Below are 16748 nucleotides of genomic sequence, written 5' to 3' on the forward strand. Positions count from 1 at the left end.
GACACTGTCGTTACGTCGTTATGATATAAATAATCATGAGCTAAAAGTAAACAACCCGTCTCTCTTTGACAAAGGGTGTGTTTTCTTTTTATTTAAACAACAAAAACAACACTTTCTCTGTCACACTTATACTCTCTACATTTTAATTTTTTTTTCCAAAAGAACAAACCTTCTTAGGCATGTATGGTAAACATTGATAGAGCTTCAACAGATCTCTAAACTAAAACATGTATCAAGTTTAATATTCATCAGAAAGAATACTCTGCACATTTGGAATGTGGGAATGTGTTTATTACCCACTGTGCCCCAACTACATGTATATGGAATGACCCATTTACACTTGTGCTGTCACTGGAAAGAGGACATCAAAAGGATAGTGATGAACGATTAGCAAAGTCCATTCAATGAACTGTGTATGTCATGTGCTTGTTTGAACACTTTGACTGGCCAAGCAATTGCCATGTAGGGCCCTTTAACTCACCTGGCACCAGGAAAAAACAGCTTAGCATACTTTAGATGTGTTTGCAAAATGAATGGAGGATAACCCTTGATTGAGATCCTCCTATAAACAGAGACTGAAAAGAAGTGTACAGGCCATAGACAGCATTCTCTGTTTGACTGGGAATGTCTATACTGGCTTAAAAGATGACCTTTTGTGCACTTGTATGGTAAGACCATCATTACCTTGTTTTACAAATCAATCAGACAACAAGGCACTTTTTTAGTCAGCATTATAAACATTCAGAGATGCATAGGAAGGTGGCATTATGAAAGCTACAGCATGCAGAGGGGACCTCCCAAATTATCACAATTAACTGTAAAAATGGCCAATGAGAAATTCTTGTCTGTACTTCAAATTTGAACTGTACAGAGGGCAAAGTATTATTTTGGAGGTTTCAGGCATACACTGTAGCTTTGAAGGGCAATTTCGTTTAAAATTAGAAATTCATCTCAAAAATTAAACTACAAGTACATCAAAATTTAAACCTCAGGAAAAATGTAAAAGCACTCCCAAAAGTGACAGGCAACAAATCTTTTCCAAGTGGCTCTCCACTGTTTAGAATGCAGTTTGTTTCTTTTCGAATGGTTTTGCACTTTGGTCTAGAGTGGAACTCCAGTAGAACCAACAATTACCACTTTTGTCAAAGCCATGTTGTTAGGCACCTCTCAGTAAGGAGGCAAAACTCTGAAAGCGAAGTTTAGGGCATACTTTGATCCACTCTCTCAAGAAGGGGCAGAATTGTGATAACAAAGTGTAGTGATTACAGTACTTTGATCTATTCTGTCAGTAAGGTGGGCACAAGTCTGACAGGGAAGTTTAGTGCATACTTTGGTCAGATCTAAATAAGGGGGGGGGCAGAATTCTGACAGGGAAGTCTAGGGCATACTTTGATCCGATCTCAATGAGGTAGGCACAATTCGGATAAGGAAGTTTAGTGCATCCTTTGATTCAATCTCAATGGGGGGGGCAGAATTCAGTGATGTAGTCGAGTACTTTTTGAGAACCAAGCTCTCTACCAAATATTTAACTAGTTAGGAGGGAACAAAGCTGAAGTACATCGGCATTTGATGGTACGTGCATAAAGGTAAGATTACAAAGCAACATAATGACTTCAGACCATCACTGTTTGATTAAAATTAACTTTTTAGGACAAAAGTACTTGGAAAGTACTCGGCCGAGTACTTTCCGAGTACTTTTCTCCTTAAAACTTAAATTTTACACAACTGGGAGTGTCTCAAGTCTAACATTTATTTTGTAATCTTACCTTTGCACATTTACCATCAAATACCTGTGCACTCTGGCTTTATTCCCTCTTACCCAGTTCAGTATTTTGCAGAGAACGTTGGTACTCGGAAAGTACTCGACTGCAACACTGGCAGAATTCTGACAGCAAAGTTTAGTACATACTTTGATCTACCCTCTCATCAATAAGGGGACAGAATTCTGATGGGGAAGTTTAGTACATACTTTGATCTACCCTCTCATCAATAAGGGGTGCGACATTTCTGACAGGGAAGTTTAGGGCATACTCTGATCCACTCCCTCAAGAAGGGGCAGAATCGTGATAACAAAGTGTAGTGATTACAGTACTTTGATTTACTCTGTCAGTAAGGTGGGCACAAGTCTGACAGGGAAGTTAAGTGCACACTTTGGTCCAATCTTAATAAGGGGGGCAGAATTCTGACGGAAGTTTAGGGCATACTTTGATCTACCCTCTCATCAAAAAGGGGGCAGAATTCTGACAGCAAAGTTTAACGCATACTTTGATCTACCCTCTCATCAATAAGGGGGCAGAATTCTGACAGCAAAGTTTAACGCATACTTTGATCTACCCTCTCATCAATAAGGGGGCAGAATTCTGACAGCAAACTTTAGTACATACTTTGATCTACCCTCTCATCAATAAGGGAACAGAATTCTAACGGGGAAGTTTAGTGCATACTTTGGTCTGCTCTCTCAGTAAGGGGGCATATTTCAGCCTTTTGTTTTATGCAGTTAAATAACAATCAAATGTGATAAATTGTAAGACTCTTATATTCCTGTGGCCAAGACCCCATCTTCTCAGAGGCTTCATGCTTGAATACTTTCAAATAATGTTTTTCCAGACTTGCCTCATAACTCAATTTTGTTGAAACTCAAGATTTTCCTCAGAATTTGTACATAAATGTACTCCCCAAACAAAATCTTAGCAGCTGAGGGGGGAACTTTATTTAGAAAAAAAAAACAATCAAGATTTTAACATCCTGAAAGCAGCTTTTTACGTTAAAACATGGAGAATAATCATGCTTCATTAACTTCAATTTTTTTCAAATTCTTGCTGTAAATTCAGGGCAGGGAAAACCCTGATTGGTCCATGAAAGGATCCTGCTTTGTGATTGGTCTTGGTTCTCAGGCAAAGGGCTTTTTCTTTTGTGAGGGCATTGCTGGGTGTGGAAATCAGAACAATAGGCTGGAATGCATAGTCAGTGGCACTGTGCTGTGCAGTGTAAAGCATGCAGTACACAGGCCATGTACAGCATGAATGACTTGTCTTTTTGGTACATGTACACTGTAATGCTAACATGGCAGCCCTGTTTTTGCAGTGCATTTTAGAAGTGAAGCTCTTCCTCAGTCTCCCTTGATTTTGATATCTTTCCAGAGAGATGTTATTGTCACTTTCTTCAACATTCAGATTTTGACAATCTGGCTGACAGACAGGGTGCTTTAGTGAAGGTTGACACAGAGCTTCTATCAAAGTCCCCTTAAGGTTAGTGTTCTTCCTTCAAACTCTATGCTAGAATCTACAGAATGGGGAGAGTGGGGAGCTCTTCAGATTTTGTGAGAACTCTCAATGAGGCTCAACATCACCATTAATTCTGAGGTAGAATCTAGAGGGCTTTTGATATAAGGTGCCTCAACACCTCATTTTATAATTTCAGCTTGTAAGAGTGGCTGTCAGTCATGACAAAGGCATGGTTTACAAAGATGAAAAAATGGGAGCCTTAAATTTTTAAAGTTTTTGTTAGAGAAGACTTGTAAAAAAAATCATGATTTCCCACAGATTTGGCAATGGACCAGCAAGGAAGCAACAAAAAATAGAAAGACGTTTTCAAAGGTTTGTTCATCTTTAGATACTGATTGTATTCTCTTCACAGGTGGTGATACATGCTTGAACACTGCTGCCATACAAAGCAATATCAGATAACCTGAGACCTGCTGCATTCCCATCTAGTCTGAATAGGGCATCATTGGGTGAGTTCGTTCCACTAGTGTAACCTCATTCCATCCAAACTGAACAGAGCATGCTGACATCTATGGACATTTTGTCCAAAAATTCCATGTACTGTCAAGTGGAAAAATAATTGGCAGCAAGTGGATAACTCATTTCAGATGAATACAGCATGGAAATCAAATCTAAAAACCTGAACCATAGCAGATACTTCAATAATTGCATTTTGACTGAAATTGTCAAAAGATTGTTCTTACCGATAAAGAAGGGTTTTACTTGGATCAAGGCATCAAAACGATGGGCCCCCTGACTTCTGCAGCATTTATGCAATGCTTGTTACATTTAGTTGGAGGCCAAAACTAATAGAGTAGTCCTTCACAGTCGTCAGTTCAGCATGCTCAGTTTTGATGGAGCTGGGTACACTCATCTTTACAGATTTCAAATTGTTTATAAGACCTCTGTACACTGTAGGAGGAGCGTGGATATTGGCAATAAACAGGATACCAAAGGTAACTAAGGGATAGAAAAAATAGAGCAGGCTTTTAATTTCTTTGGCCATTTTGACTGAGAATTAAATAGAAACTGAATAGGAATTTGTAATGTTACAGAACGGATTTGTTTTGGCTCTTGACTCTGAAATGGCATGAAATTGTCATTTTTAACTGTCACATCAAATGATCCCAAATGACAGTATAGTAATAAAACCACTGATAGGCAAAATCATGTAGAACAGTTGCCTTTTGAGGATTGAAGAATCAATAGAAATTGCAGCAGGTAAAATCTTGTCTAAACTGGAAATTGGTTTCCTTACAGCACTTGGAGGTACAAATTGTGTACAATATGTTGTACATGTACAGTACAATCAGGTAGAATGAGATCCAGTTGGGGCTGTTACTCTCCAAATGACAAAAATCTTTTGATAACTTTGGCTCTACCGGTACCACCACACACCGTTTTCAAACTATCAAGCACTATGCTTAATGCTTTAGCAAGACTGAATAAAACAAACCGTAAAAAGTGCCTGTCAATAATGCCAGAGGCATAATACTTCTCACAATGAAAAGAGTTAAGATTGTGTGAAGTTATATTTGGAATCCTTGTAGCAATGAGAAAATTGCAGTGCTTTCCTGGTGTTTGGCAGCTAGGGATAGTCACTTTCTTCACTTCCTTCTCTTCCTAAAATACCTGAATCAAATCTTCTGCTTTTCTCTTTCAAATCTTTGTATTGTAATTTCATTATGGCCCCTTGTTTTATAATTCATGGTAGAGAACTATAAAAAGTGGCTGCTTTTGAATCGCTGACTTTCTAGAAAGTGAAACTTTTTGTACATTTATGTGTTCACATCAGAGTTGTCAAGCAATTTTTATTTCAAACCAAAAAGTTGAATCAAAAGGTGTCAAATTTGGGAATGAGTCCATAGTCATGTTGACAGCTAATTTGCTGAACAGTCCTTAGTTGTCATTGCATGAAAAATACTTTGCATATTCTGAAAATGTTGGTCAAAAAATGAGTTGTTAGAACGTGAGTGATGAAATCATACATGTATAATACATGTAGTGGCCATGCCAATGCGTGATATAAAGCCTGTTTCTTTGTTATAGTCTGAAAAGTGAAGCACAAAAATTGGCTGAAGAATCAACATCTTGAATTACGTGTATGTTAGTTTTCCAAGCTGTGGTTCATTGTGTTTACATTGTCATATTTCCTTGTTAATTTTCTATTCAAACCGTGCATGGTTTCTCGTGATGAACACTGACCATACTTACATGTAATTAATCCTGAGATTTCACTTATTGCCATGTGACTATTGCAGGTTTCTATTCATATCATTATAAGGAAAGTGTTTTCAAGCGAAAAAACATAGCAAACATTTCAAGGTATCTTTTCCCCCTTTTTTTCTGGAGGTCTTTTTCTTGCGTGTAGAGTATCTCACTAAGTAAATGTTTCTTTGTTCAGTCATTCTTTTGAAAATATGTAACATTTTTCCACAAAATTTGGACAGATTAGAATGTATATTTCACAAAATCCTAGAAGGCTTTGGAGAATGAAAAATCGCTATTTTAAATGTTCAATTCATTGAAAATGAATAATAATAATGTTATAATGATAATGTTATGGATTGGGGTCATAAAACTACTGAGTTTATTAGACATGGACATATACATGTACATGTACATGTATGTCACTTCAAACAACATACATGTATACTGCCTATTTTCAACAACTTTTCAATGTCATTATGAATATGCATGAATTTTACTGTCCAGGTTTCATTGAAAAATGTCACGTGCTGTGTACATGTATCATCATTGGAATGGATAGATCATGTGGAGAATTCATTTCAAATAGCTGGAGACTGGAGGACATTAACATTTGGATAAATATTTAAACACAAATGCTGACTGGGAAGATTCCATTGTCATTTCTTTTTTGGGGGGGAGGGATTGAGGAAGTTATTGCCAAATCGGACTCCTGCTATTTGAAGTGAATTCTTGAGCGTGATGAGATTGATGGCTATAATCAATAATTATTTTGACTCCACACATGCTCTGTGATGGAATAGGAGTTAACTGGTGTATTTCAAGGTGTACCACATTCAGGTACACATTTTGGAATTGCAGTGTCCAAAAATGGCAGTGAAAATACTCCTTTTGTACACACCTATTGTCCTCAGTGTTCTGGAATCTTTTGAACAAGAACAAACTCATGACCAAAAACTGATTCAGAATATAACATTTTGCCAACAATCTCTGGCTTAGTTTTCTTCATGCTTTACCGATAGTACTTGTTTTAAACATTTAACCCCAATAGTCCTTAAGCCTCCAATGCTGAATTGGATGATTCAGGACTGTTATGGTTAATGTTTTCAGCAAGATGCTATACACGTAATATTTATTATTTTATTTGAATGAGCAAAATTAACCCTCCAATTTTGTGGCGACCTATTTCAGCATTTTACTTTGTCAGAAAACTATTTAGTTTTCTGACAAAGAGCTTAATCAAAACTGTGTTTTTAGTTTGCTGGAAAAAGCATATCTGCAATGGTACACATGATGTGATTTTTAAAATCATGACCCTGCATGCAGTGAATTTTGTTAGAATGACTTGGCTCACTCATGAATACTCTTCTTTATCTTATGAAAAAAATTGAAACCTTTTAGAGTCAAGTGTTGCTGAAAGGTGCATGTTATTCAACACACAAAAATTGTCCAAGCTTTTGGGTGCAAGTGAGGGTGCTGTTGCCTTAATGTAAATCAAAGAAGACACTTTTGCAGACCTTCATGTTCAAATTTGGCACCCTTAATTTTCTCTTACCAAAACATATCTGAGAAAAGGTTGTTCACTGGTTTGTTGCCATTCACTGACACAACAATTACCAAAGAAACCAATTTAGGATGCCAAATTCCAGCAGTTTAAGGTTCAGTACATGGAATGATATTACAGTTTTGGTAATGAACATGGAAATTTACATCAGCATGCAACCAAAGAGGCTCTAAAGTATGGATTAAAAATAGCAAAACAAAAAAAATGAAAATTAAATGAAACTCGGGTGCATTTTCAGGGGTTGAAGTAAGAAATTGTTACATAGCCATTTACATTTCATTTACTACATTTTTCATTGTTTCATTATGCATGCTTATTTGACGTGTTTTCAAACACTTGCGTAAGATTTTCATGGTTACAAAATGGTTGATTGTAGTTTTCCACTTTTTTTTACGTTTCTTACTGTAGTTGGAAGAGAAGTCAAGATGCTCACACCTTCCTCTACAGCAAATTGGTTATAATCCCTCATAGTAATGACATTTTATCAATTTCTCTATACGTAACACCTGTAAGCCTAGCAAAGGAAACCATATTTCAAAGTCTGATTCTGTCAGGTAGTGTGATTATGGCAAGTGGTGATGGCCCACTACTGTGAAGCTGAGAGCAGTTTCCACACAGACTTCGGTAATGGAGAGAGCAGCTCCCTTACACAATTGTGACTGTCTATAACAAGTTCAAAAATATTATAGCCAGATTTGGACAAACTGGGCAGAGAATTGTTTCATATGTACCTGGGTTGCTTCTCCAGCACCAAATGGCTAGGCCCAGGTCCTTATGAGATTACGGGAGAGGAGCTAACCACAGATGTACCCAATTCCATGCCACTGCCGAGGTGTTCAAGTACATCAGTGATGAGGAGTTAGTCTGGAGGACTTAAGTTCTTGTGACGAGGGTCATAGAATGAAGCCTGAATGCTGACTCTCACCATCGCCAACTTCAGTGTTACTTTTTGCATATTGAGGACTTGGCCATCTGTGTCTCTCTTCAGTCAGCAGTAGAGACCTTGATGGTTCATCAGTGACTTGTCGCCACCCAGCAGCACATGGAAAATTATGATAGTTCAAGCCAGTGATGCCTCTCCATCTATAAAGAGCTGCACATTTCACATACATGTATCTCCAGCGAGTAGCAATGTAACTGTCACATTTCCTCATTATGCCACCTTCATCGGCAGCTAACGTTTGACAGTTCATCACCATGATGTCTCTCCACCAATTAGCAGATGCAGACCTAGGATAATTCCTCAGTGTCTCTCCAAGTAGCAGATGGAGACCTAGGACAATTCCTCAATGCCTCTCTACCAAGTGGCAGATGGAGACTTGTAACAGTTGATCACATGTTTCTTCATTCAGCACCAAACAGCAACATGCAACGGTTGTAAGCAAGGTTTGCCTTGTCACAGTGGAAATGGACAATTCATCACAATATCTCTCCTCCCAGTAGCAGAAAAACGAGACTATGAGCCTCTCCATCCAGTGGCTAGTGGAAACTTGTAACAGTTCATCAGTATGATGACACATTGCCTGATGGGGAAATGGAGAATTGCAAAACCTCGTCACAAAGGAGATGGCTGTGGTAACTAAACAACATAACATGGTTTCCTTTTCAAAGGCTTGCAGGAAAAGGTTTGTTGCCCCAAAGAAACTCAGCCGTGTAAGAAGTGACAAATATTGAAAGCTCTACACACTTACATAGAATGTACTGGATCTCTGGAATGGCCTCACATCAGGGTGTCAGTTGGGAACCAGACCTGACTGGCAGATACAGTGTACATGTATGTGTGTCTCACTACATTTAGTATATTTGGTGGCTGAATTTCATTTGTTTTTATATAATGTATGATTTGGTACTTTAAATTCGAGCAAAACAGAAAATTGTTAATGAACAATCAGTGTGAAATAGAAGGGGATTGAATCTTATATTGATGTATTACAGTTGTTTCCTTGTGACTGGTACTTTGTGGCATATTCTTGCAACATCAGATGGAACTTGGCATATAAAAACTGCAAAATTCATAGCACTTTTTCTCTGATTCTGACATAAATTCATCTTTGATAATTCCTAAAAATGCTGTGGAATATCTTCATAAAGTGAAAGGAACATCATTGGGAAGACAATTCAATTGCAGCTTGTTGTCTCATCAGTTCCATCTTGCATATTTTTCCAAGAAGATGCTGCACTTTTTTGTTTTTATTTTTGGAGGGGGATTGCCCTCGTAGAGAACAAATAAACAAAGAACTTTTAGCCTGTCTGTCGGTGCAGACAGCATTAAAAACACTAGAAAAAGGGGAAAATCAGGTTTTTATCAACTTAAGCACAAACGTTAACATTTGTTTGTGACATGTAATTTCTAATTGTAGGTTTGACTGAACAAAGTAACACGACATATTTGTTCAACATACGGTATCATTTGACAAAGAAATCTATGTACACATGGCAGTAGGAGAAAGTCTCTCATACTCTAAACTTGCTGAAATAATGGAACTTCTTCATGCAAGTTCTTATTGAATTGTTCTTGCCAGCTTGGACTTTAATGCATACCAGAGAAACAAGTTAAGTATGGCAACTACAGCAACTCATTTCCAGATCAGTGCTTCAAGTTTGAGTTACTCATTTACATCACTCGCCGTCTTACATGTATGATTTGCTGGAAGGAATCTTAGGAGCAGACAAATTGCAAATGGCCAGTGGTGAATAATAATTTCACACATTGCAAGTTGTAGTTTGCTGACAGTGAACCAACCCTTTGTGAACACATTAACTGTACATGCACACTTATTGGCCATTGAATAATGACCACCTCATTGGTGGAAAAGGAAGAGTCTGATTGGATTTTACAAGTCACATGGTGCCCACACAGAGAAAATGCATTTCACTAGAAATTTTTCTTGTGTACTCCACTCTATGAACATCTGAATCGACATGCGACATATGGCCTCAAAAGGATAACATTTCCTTGTAAAACGAATCAGCCATTTCTCTACACCATTGGCTAAAGGGGCCCTAGAGTCCCCCCCTTTAACTAGACCCCCAATTGGTTAAAACATTTATTGTTCTTAATGACGTGCCCCCTAGCTGGTACTTGGGCCTTCTTGATTGCCCAAAGCTGGTGATGGGGCTGAATTTCTCCTTTATCCTCAGAGCTCCTACTGCAATCTTCACTTTTCTCATCTGTGGATCTATCCACATGCAGTATATCTGCCTCAGGCATACAGCGTATCCTCATATCTGCTCATTTCCTAATCTTTACTCTGTCAAACACTGCAGAACATTTTCTCTTACTGGTAAATATTGCACTGCTGTAAAAGTTTGAGTGGAAATCCATTGCCCCAACTGGATCAAACTTCTCCTGTGTGGACTTCAACAGTTTTATGCTCATTCTTAAAGTTTCCTTTTATCAGCATCTTTAAGGAAGGATGTCGTACATTATACATTGTATCAAAGCGATAAATCAGGAATATCAGCATCTTTAAGGAAGGATGTCGTACATTATACATTGTATCAAAGCGATAAATCGGGAATATCAGCATCTTTAAGGAAGGATATCGTACATTATACATTGTATCAAAGCGATAAATCGGGAATATCAGCATCTTTAAGGAAGGATATCGTACATTATACATTGTATCAAAGTGATAAATCAGGAATATCAGCATCTTTAAGGAAGGATGTCGTACATTATACATTGTATCAAAGCGATAAATCGGGAATATCAGCATCTTTAAGGAAGGATATCGTACATTATACATTGTATCAAAGCGATAAATCAGGAAGGCAGGGTACAGGATAACTAGTATACGGCTGCAAAAACACGGTGAAACCTTCATATTAAATAATGATAAAAAACATATGGCAGAAGTCATGTAAAAACCAGCGAGGAAAAATGTATCTCCGATATTGATGAATTTGGCCGTGCCTGCAGAAATGGCTAAACTTTCAAGGGTGTACATGTACGTGTCCGTAATGAATGCTTAGAGATAATTGTCATGCAATGCTTGAACAGTTGTTTCCTCTTCACTGCTTGAAAGGATACTGTCTGTCAGTTATTAGAAGGGAGGTTACATCCACATTGGGCTCTTCTCCCATACCAGAATGCTAGATCTGCCTGGCCAATCAAGTCATTTCTCAACTCAACTCTCCTGACAAAATCCTGTACCCTGCCAAGAAGCAAATGTAATGTACTCTTCCTGATATGTTTCCGTTCTTTTCCCCCCTCAAGCTAACTTGTCACAATGGCAACTGACAGCACCTCGGCAATCTTCTGACAGCGTGGGCTTCTGATGACAACCCCATCACTGATGCCTCACGTTGATGTCAACCCTTTGGAACTCTCCTCTTTAAGACTGGCTGCAAACATCTAAGAAAATGGCAAATCCATGGCATTGAAATGACACCATGCATGCATTAATGTTTGACAAATGCATCTCTTGGGAATAACTGATGGTAGAAAAATGGTTGTCTGGTAGAAAGTCTCCATTTATTACTTGTCACCAGTCAACAGGCTCTCCTGTTTCAGGATACATCGAGAATTGAAATGGCCAAAGATTTGTGAAACTATCAATACATTACAGTTCAGTAAAGACTAAAGCAAATGATGATGCCATGGATTTGCCCTACTTTTTGATGCAACAAAATGAAACCAGGCACATGTTACTTCATGATTGAAATAAAGTAAAAATGATTGAATTGTTGAGTTGAAGGGTGCACATGGATAAACTCAGGAGAATTCACTCTTGGTTGATTTTTACCCAAGAGATTGTGGTCTCTCTTACCTTTTGGACCAAACGAAATACACTGTATTTGAATGACTGAGTTTAGAAAAGACACATTGAAAGAAAGGACATGTGCCTGGTTCATTAGTTTTTAAGTTACTAAATTTATACTTTGTATAAACAGTATTCAGTTTTTTTGATCTACACTAGCACATCGCGTACATGTAAACATACATGTACATTTGATTTCGAACTTTCGTAAATCAGTGATGACATTGACAAATTGTGTTTACATGTAGTTTGACAATATTTGGTTCTACAACTGGACTTTATCGCGTTTGCTAAAAATGGTTTATGGCAAAACAAAGAGAGGTATTAACCTACTACATTCTCACTTTGGCAAGATAACAGTCTAAGAATGTGATAGCAAGTTTAGAAGTTCAAAGCTTTCCTTCATCTAAAAAAGACTATTATCAGTAAACTTACACCATGCCAAAAATGGTATTTTACCGCTGGTTGAAGTAATTTGTAAGTTATTTAAACAAAAAGGAATATGAAGTTGAATAGATGACCAGTTGAGCAAAGTATTACTGCAGTTGTGTGATGTGCTAGTGTAGATCTGTATCAAGTGTGACAATAAAAAGACGTTTGTTGTTTGGTGTTTTGTGTGGGTGATGTTGCCTGCTGTCCATTTCACATTTTTGCTGCAAAAACAGTTTGTTTTTTGAAAGGGTAGGATTTCTTTTCCCGTAGCATTTGAACAATGTTCCTTGCAATTGATGGTACCATATTTCAGAACTTTGATGCCTTTTGTTAACCGTCTCTATCATTGCTCGTAAAAAATAGTCTTTATTTAATCGAATTCAAGTTTTTGTGCATTATTTGTTGGAATGGACAGCAGGCCTGTGTTAGATATTGGTTTTTAGACACACTATCCCTAGAAAAAAGTTACATATTTAACGAAGATCGTAAAGTGCTACACAGGGGAACAAAGACTTACTTTTTTACAAACTTTTTGGAGCCATTCCCGAACACAAATTGGCGTATTCGTACAAATTACTTGTGTTGTGGGCAAAACTGGAATTTCCATAGATGAGTTGGAAAAAGACAATTTCTGTAGCGCCCTCATAAGCCAGTCTGAAAGCAAGTTCTAAACACTCATTTCAGTTATGTAAATTTCAAGCAGCCTGACAGTGAAATAAAAAAGTTCAAGAAACAATTGCATTGTTTTTTTTATTTGAACTTGAACTTCACTTTGAACTTGACATTGAACTTGAACTTGAGCGACCAAAAAAAAAGCACCCTAGCGCATACAAGTCCCCCCTGGTGTGGGCCACGTGTCCCCGCCCACAGACACCAACAGGTCCAGTGAGTTGCCCACTGCATAAACTCGCAATCAGTTGTTCTTGATGTGTACAAACTCTCCTGATCTTAAATGCCTAAGTTGACTGCAACATAAATAAGAATCCCATAAACTCCAACAATTGGTTCACTTTTCCACGCAGCAGATGGCAATGTATTTCCACAACTCCAACGATAGCAAAGAAAGGAAAGTTCTCAAGACCTAACTCGTAATTGCTTCCATTTGATATTTCAGTTGTTCACAGTGAAATCATGGTCACGATCCTTTAAATGAAATGTTCACCAATTTGTCAAATTTTGTTTGTTTTTCTGAGACAAATTTTACGTCTTCTGATTCCAAGTCAGTTTTCTTAGTCCCTTATTGTGTGTAACCATCACTAGTTAACTCTAAAAACTGCCGATTGTTTACGTTACAGATCCACAGTCAGTTTGACTGGTTTTTTTCCTGTACACTTTCTCACCCTCTGTTTGAGGTCAAACTATCCCCTGAGGGCTTCCAATTCCTGTTCCAATGTAATAGAGTGCAATTTGATTTGTGAGTTCAAAAAAGTTTTCCGATATCAGATTTGTTGGAAAAAGGAATAAAGCTCTTGGCAAAGTAAAAAACTGCACCTTTCGTTTGGGTTTTCAAGGACCAAATGTATCGTAACTTTATATCGTAAGTTGATAAATTTGCATCAATTTGTTGTTTTAATTGGCACCATTTCAACTAAAAAAGGTCACCACAATACTTTCCTCAGCACTATTAAATTTCTATCCATTTCTTTATCAATAAAATTTCAGCCCTGCATTTGAGAAAGTTCAGTTTTGAAGCAACTTCCAAGAAAGAGTTTGAGAAGGACTTAAGTGTTTTTCAACTTATTACCTTTGCTCGCTCTGTGTTCCAAGGATAAACACTTTTGAAGCAACTTTTCAGAAATGTTTTGAAATGTAACCACCTGAGCTCATTTAGCGTTTTAGTTGACTAAAACTCAACTACGACGAAGCATTCATCGTGTTAAGTTCTCAGCAATGTGTTCTACCAACTATTTCATTCAAGTGGCTTTGGAAATACATCGAAATTAACAAACCACTCGAAAATATCCAAGCAAGTGGATACCTCTATGAATAAAACATGTTTCAGTGAAAAAAAAAGAAATACAGTCATTGTGACCTTATTTTGCTTGTTACGTGCTAGTAAAAGAACTATTGGCAAGCTTCTGCTCATGGATTCTATTTCAACTAACACGTTCCTGACTTCCGTTGCTTTTCTGGAAATAGTCAATGTCCAACTTTCAACAACTCCTGTGTGCTGCTTGTTTTAAGTGCAGCCAACTTTTTCAGATATCCACATAGGTTCTTGAAGACCAAAAGAGCTGAATTAAGGACAGTAATGAAAGTGCAGACATTTCCATTTAAATTGTATTCCTGTTTTTAAGCAGTACATTTTGCCTGCTATGCCCTGGTGTGTCGTACCTTCTGAACAACGATGCTGCTCGGTGACTTGGTGGACAATGTGGTAGCAATCTGCCTGTCGGTACCCATAGAAACTATGGCGTCCAATGACACCGGGTTAGCCTGTCCCGTACTCCATGCTAAATTTAATTGAAGTTTTCATTAATTCATGCACTTTACGATTACATCCTCATGTGTTGCTCTCATACACCCTTACAATCTCATGGCAGTTTGGTGTACACTGGTCTACATAATCACAGATATTGCACATGCTCACATGCTAACTTGAACAGGGCCCAGGAAAAACCGTACTTTAAACAAATGCATATCACTTCACTGACTCCGTGCCTGAACGAATTTAGCTTTTCAAAAGCATATGATTTGACCAAGAGCTTGATACATCATAAAAGTTTACCAAAAAATGGATTGTTGATTGCATGTTGTGGCAAACTTGCTAACTGTAGATTTCATGATGTCAAGAATGATTCAGACTACTGTGCACCTCAAAACGGGTTACCGTGAAGAAAAGACATGTTGCAACGTAACATGTCAGAAACAGTCAACATCCCCGCACTAAGTGATACTCCCACAATATAAGGATGCAACAGTTTGACTGGGGACGCCAGCAAAAAAAGTTGTAATTTAATGTCTGAGAAATGTTGGATGTGTTTTCATGTACAAAGCTGACAGTAACATGTAGTATGTGTAACCCTAGTAAACAGTAAAGTAAGATTAACTGTGGAATATCACATGAAATTGAGGATTGAATTCCTCCCTGATGCAAGGACTTGGTGGTACACTGCATTGTGCATGGCTTCTAGCCATTACCAAAGACTAAGGAACCCTGCACCGTTACTAAGAGGACAAACATGATCCACAAGTCATATGCAAGAAGGCATTTGCGCACCGTAATGCAACTTTTTCACCTCAAATGTGCAGTAAAGTGGTTGGACAACTGTTAACCAAAATGTTAGAGTGTTTTTTGAATCGCACTATCTGTCTGCACACGTCTGCTCTGAGGCAGACATTTCAGTCAAACAGGAACCACCATTTCTAAGACTAATGACACTTGAGTCAGTGCGGCATATGCATGATTTTCGTGTTCCTTCCATTTGAGGGGGTTGAAGAAAGGACGTCAGTTAGCAAGTTCACCAAAACAGCTTGGACAGGCACTAGAAAACAAGAGAAAGAACTTTGGCCAAGTATCTAATGGATTTTCCTGGGCCCTGCTTCAAGTTCACACAATAACACTATCAATGAATGCCTTTGACTTTATTTCTACTTGCTTAATTAATCCATATATTGCATGAAGACCAAAAGCCAGGTTCTGACAGTTCTGACCGCCATGTTAGCCACTGCTAAGTTTATTTGTTGGAAACGGTGACCAAAAACTGAATTCAGCCAAGGAGATTTACGCTACTCAAGTCGTCCCTATGATTCGCTTACTTGTTTCAATAAATATCTTTATCTTCCAATGATTATTCCACATCAAGTACACACTATTACTTTGTCACCGAAAACAACTTATCAAAACTTATTAAATTTGTTAACATTCCAGCCCCACCTTACTTTGTGCATTTATCACTTCAGTTGGATTTGTCCTGCCTCAAAAATTGGCAAGCAATGCATTGTATGCAGAGGAAGCAAGACGCATTTATTGCTTTCACTTTTTCTGCAATTTCATTTAAGTGACAGAGTTGTTAAAAAGTATCCCCCGCTGCAATTTTACTTAATACATTGCTTGGTTTTTTTTTATAAGCAGAAAAACCTGTCTGATTAGAAATATCATCTGCAGAAAAAATACATTGACAAAAGAAATGCTAACTTTAATTTTTGTCCTGTATCATGTTTCATTGTAAACAAAATATGCCAATGTACAAAGAAGAAAAAAGATTAGCAGCCCTACATAAGGTCCACTATCTCTGAAGTTAGATTTACATGTACAGTCGAACCTTGTTTAGAGCACTGTTTATACAAGATTCTGCTTTTTACAAGGACAATTTCAGGTCCCAACCCTTTGTTTTTCATTGTTTTCATGCCTGATAATACAAGGTCCCTGTTATAACAAGGTAATTGACCAAGTCTGAAGGACCTCTATTTATTCCTATCCATTGTGAGATATTGTTTGAGCTGACCATATTACAAACTGACAACCTTAAATTACTGGCTTACTGACAGTGGGGTTTCCAGACCATTGACCATGAA

At 37.7% G+C, this 16748-nt stretch overlaps 1 long non-coding RNA gene across 1 annotated transcript; it reads left to right on the forward strand.

Moving 5' to 3' along the window:
- Positions 1 to 1912: 1912 nt before the first annotated feature.
- Positions 1913 to 12707, forward strand: LOC147800053 (uncharacterized). The gene is made up of 3 exons (XR_015424363.1): positions 1913 to 3248; positions 3637 to 3733; positions 11255 to 12707. It is a non-coding gene; the product is annotated as an uncharacterized LOC147800053 (long non-coding RNA).
- The last annotated feature ends 4041 nt before the right edge of the window (positions 12708 to 16748 follow it).

Source organism: Acanthaster planci, linkage group LG02 (genome assembly GCF_054643075.1).
Source record: "Acanthaster planci isolate LZ-2023a linkage group LG02, COTS_SCS, whole genome shotgun sequence".
In the NCBI taxonomy this organism is placed as follows: Eukaryota; Metazoa; Echinodermata; class Asteroidea; order Valvatida; family Acanthasteridae; genus Acanthaster; species Acanthaster planci.